This window comes from Chaetura pelagica, unplaced genomic scaffold (assembly GCF_000747805.2).
Source record: "Chaetura pelagica isolate M959 unplaced genomic scaffold, ChaPel_1.0 scaffold117, whole genome shotgun sequence".
NCBI lineage: Eukaryota > Metazoa > Chordata > Aves > Apodiformes > Apodidae > Chaetura > Chaetura pelagica.
In genome coordinates, this window is record NW_009954185.1 from 929,256 (window position 1) to 933,983 (window position 4,728).

At 46.5% G+C, this 4,728-nt stretch overlaps 1 protein-coding gene across 1 annotated transcript in view; it reads right to left on the reverse strand.

Annotated features, from left to right (window-relative positions):
* LOC104393498 (aldose reductase-like) overlaps positions 1-4,728 on the reverse strand; it is a 14,120-nt gene that overhangs the window by 8,176 nt on the left and 1,216 nt on the right. The gene's annotated exons all lie outside the window — the stretch shown is intronic.

The following is a 4,728-nucleotide window of genomic DNA, read 5'->3' on the forward strand; positions in this document are numbered from 1 at the left end:
CGGCTCTTTAAGGCGCGGGGCCGCCCCGCCTCGGTCCCCGCCCGTCAGCCCCGTTCCCCCCCCGCCACCCCTTCTCCGCTCCCCTCCCGCCTCAGCCCGGCTTGCGGTAGATACGAGACACAAGATGCCCGTGATTTTGAGATTTTGGCTCGCTACAGAAGCCCGACGGTAAGGGGGTTTTGGTTTTGCACTGAACAAACCCGAAGCAAATGCCTTGGTGATGAACTTGGCGCTTTACACGTGTTTTTCTGTAGCGGAGAGAGCCTGGCTGGTGCCAGGAGAATCGCTGCGTGGGGCAGTGGGGTCCAGGCTTTTTGTTGGAGTCGGTTTTCTCAGTTACTCCTAAGCCATGATAAACGGACTGAAATTTCTGTCTTTCATCCTACAGAATATTAAGCTCACCCACTGTTGGCAGAGGAATTATTTAAAAGGGAACATGGTCTTGCTTTCACATAGATTCTGTCTCCTGTCTGTGCAGAGGGGTGGGCTCCCCTCGTGCTCCCCTCTTGCAGCAGTCCATGTGAAGGCAAAGGTTGCCTGTGCTCAATTGAAATGTCAGCCAGCATCAGTAGGGTGTCAAAGTTTGCAAAACAGATTTTTTGCCCAGCCAAATACTGAGCTCATTGACTTCTAAAGGTCCCCTGTCCATCTACTCTCTGTCACTAACCCAACTATAGCAATAGACAACTTTCCTCAAAAAAGTGGGGCTGGGGAGGGAAGCCATAGATATCCCCACTCTTTGCTAAAAATGTTCCCAAGAGCATCAAATACAGTTTGCAATGAAGGGAGGAAATTAAAATTGCTGAATAATGTGACTGTTAAACAAACAAAGGAAGGAGAAGAAACAAGGAATTAAAAACTGCCTTGATCTCAGGCATTCAAAACAGAAGATGGATGTGCTTGCAACAAACATAGAATCATGGAATTGTAGAACTATCCAGGTTGGAAAAGACCCTTGGGATCACCAAGTCCAACCATCATCCCTACTTTACCAAGTTCTCCACTAAACCATATCGACCAACACCACATCCAAATGACCCTTAAACACATCCAGGGATGGTGACTCAACCACCTCCCTGGGCAGCCTATTCCAGTGTCTAAGCCACTCTTTCTGTGAAAAAAAAAAATTCCTAATGCCCAGTCTACACTCATCCTGTTGCCACTTGAAGCCGTGTTTCCATTGAGAGGGGCTAAGTAGGTGAAGCTGCCATCACCTTTTGTGGCTGTGAACTTTTCACCCCATCAGACACCCACAGCCAGTAGGCCAAAGTTTTAATTTGCTGCTTTCCTTAACTAATGCACTTCATATCTATTTGTGCACTTTCTTCTTCAGATAAGTTTGTGCCCACAAATATGGATACTGTTAAGATACAACTAGACGAGTCATTCTCGCTCTACATCCTGCTTGTGTGACATTTGGACCACTTGTGTCCCAGCCAAGAGTGGCCTCCTTGGTACTACTACAATGAGCATGGGAAGGAGCACCCATGGACCCTTCTCCCTATGTGGGAGGTGCTGAACCCTTCAACATGTTTGTTAGGGTCTTCCTGGGAGCAGCTCCAGGGTGCAACCAGGGAGGTGCCTGGGAGCTTCTGGAAGATATCTAGAGAGGAAGGAGTGCAGTGATACCACCTCTGGAGAAAAGCAAGGTATGATCAGCAGCTGGCCAAGCCTTAATGGTTTTGGAGTGAACTTTCTAGGGGCCAGGGAGGAGCAGGGAGAGATTTTGGCAACTCAGCCATGCATGGGCTGGTGGGGGAGATTGTCTGAAAGGACGCAGTCGTGTGTTTGCTGTTTAGGCATCTCTGCTCTGTTTTATCTGATTGCTTTATCAGCACGAACAAAGATAACTAACATAAATCATAGCCATGTAAAACATGATATATGGGAGTTCAAAAGCATTCTTCCTTTTTTTTTTTTTCTTTGCTGGGTGCAGAACGAGTGATGACTGATGCCCATTCACCTCAATGTTTTAGCTGAGTCATCGTGGTTTTACTCGTTGGAAAGCCTGGTAGCTGTTTCATGATTCAGCGTGCAGATGCAGGAAGTGACTTGTCCGTAACTTTTTTAAGCATGGTAATTATTCTCAAGGCATTACTATCACCTCACTGGATGTTTACTAGTGCCTGATTTCACGTTCTTATTTGGCTTGTTTTTTTTTCAGATTAAATACTTGGTTAGAAAGGCCCAACATGAGGCAGCCTTGCTGTTAGTGCTCCTTAGGGAAGCAATGTACATTATTTTCTGGAACTAACCACTAAGGAGCCTGTCACAAATGTCTCCTTCTGCACAGCTGACAAGAGAATAGCCACATGCAATAAGGGGAGGAAACAGGAAATGTGTTTAGTATGTGGATTTTGGGGTTTGGGGTTTTTTTTAAGAAAGATGTGGAGAGTCAGTTGTGTCAGAGAGAAATGTGAAATATGGTACAAGACTGTCCATTGCAATGTAGTGATTGCAAAAACAATGAAATTAAAAGCATGAAATAATGAATAGCAGGAATTCAAGTATTTCCATTTATATTTTAATAAAACCTGGTTGTTTTGTTTGTTTGTAAGCTTGCTTTCTGTGAGTTTAAAAGCCTACTGGGCATCTTTGCAGAATTCAATATGGGAAAAGATTGAGACAGAACAGAATCACAGAAAGGTGAGGTTGGAAGGGACTGCTAGAAGTCATCCTGTCCAGCTCCCCTGCTCAAGCAGGGCTGCCTAGAGCAGGTTGCCCAGACTGTATTCAAATGGCTTTTCAATATCTCCAAGGAGGGAGACACCTCTGTGGGCAAACCGTGTCAGTGCTCAGTCACCCTCACAGTAGAAAAGTTTTTCAAAATGTTCAGAAGGACTTTCAGGTAGGTATAGTGCTTAGGGACATGGTCTAGCAGTGGACTTGTCAGACTTAGGTTAGTGGTTGGACTTGATGATCTTAGAGGTCTTTTCTAATCTAAACAATTCTGTGATTCCTCTCTTTCATTTTGTGCCCAACTGCTTCTCCTCCTGTCAGTGGGCACTACTGAGAAGAGCCTGGCTTCTTCCTCTTTACCCTCCCTTCAGGTATATATATATGGATAGATAGATAGATAGATAGATAGATAGATAGATAGATAGATAGATAGATAAAGATCCCCCTGAGCATTCTCATCTGCAGGCTAAAGAGCTTCAGCTCTCCCAACCTCTCCTAACATGAGAGATCTTTGGGTCCCTACGTGCTCACCTCACTCCGCTCTGTGTTTTAGCTGAGTCACGTCCCCGTCACACCCTGGGCAGCCTGGCAGCCCTCCCGGGGCACCCAGCCCTGCTCACCCAGTGTGTGGGGGCAAAGCAGGCACTCATCCACAGGAAGTGTTCAAAACATGGCTGTCAGTTCACAGGGTGCTTGCCAGCAGCAGGTTTTGTGGTTGTTCTCCTGGATGGCTGCCATAGTCCCTTGCAGCCGGCATTTCAGGGGTGAGCTCGGCAGCCATATGCTTTGTGCTCATTTGGAAATAGTGAGTATGTTTTGCTACACTGACAAGAAGCATCTTGTTGCAAATCTCTTCTCCTGCAGCAAAACTCTTTATCTGATGCAGGCAGAAACCTGTCCCGGCAGCAGCTCCTCAGGGCCTTTGTGGGTGGGTGTAGACATGGCATCCCATATCGAGTCGTGATACTCTTTTCTCCGGGTTGGGAATGTTGTGATGAGATGTGTCATGGAGTCCCTGTTTTTTGAAATGAAGCAGCTACAGGGTGATCTGCCAGTTTTCCTGGGTTTATAACAAAGCAGAGGGAGGCTTTTTGATAAATGTCTTTTCTGCTGGCTTGGTGAATTCTGAGAGACCTGCCTGCTGCATGGGCTCCTGGGCTGAGGTGTTTTCAATTGCCAGGTTCTCTGGCTCTGTGGGTTTCCTAATTCAACTGAGGTTTCCAGGTGAGATGAGAGATGAGGTAAGAGACGTGTTGCATACCACTGTGGAGTTCAGAGCCTTTTGGTTCATACTCAGTTTTGCTTTTGGATTATGCCTCTTTTACAACTATTTTACCCATCCCTTCATCCTAAATCTGTACCATGGGAGAAAGAAATGTTTCTCCTTACCCTTTGGGATCTCAAGCACAGCCATTTTAAGCATGTGAAAGGCCAAGCGCTAATCAGGCTGGAGATGTGAAAAAGTAGTCAAGACCATTGGTATTTTTCAAGTGTATTTTACTCTCGGTAAAATCCTTTGAGTATTTGTTGATGCCCATTTGACTGAGGCTCAGGGTAAGGCCCTGCTAAGAAGCACAGCTACATAACAGGAGGCTGTCTGCAGCAGATAGCCTTGGGTTTCCTTTCAGGTGAAGGGAACCCACTTGTGCGTGGCAAGGCAGCTCCATGTCAGCAAGAGATGCTGCCTGGGAAATGGTGGTGATCACTTGAATCATCACACGTGCTTTCCTGATCTGAATGCCAGTGCTCATGCAGAGGTCCCAGTAGAGAGGCCCTGCAAATAAGCATCCTAAAGTAGGCTGGGGAGATCACAAGGTTGGAACATTGGTGTCAGAGCTACAAGGTGAATGGATTGAAGTGGCCTCTCTCTGGGATGTTGTTTAAAGTGCAGGCAGCAGCTGAGAGTTTGCTCAAGACAGGAGTGACTATGATGGGGCTGCCTGAATCCCCAGCCTTCAGAACAGAAGGGATCCAGAAGATGGATGTGCTTGCAAAAAAATTGTGTTCATTGAGAGGGCTTGAATGGGTGAAGCTGACATCAGCTCCTTC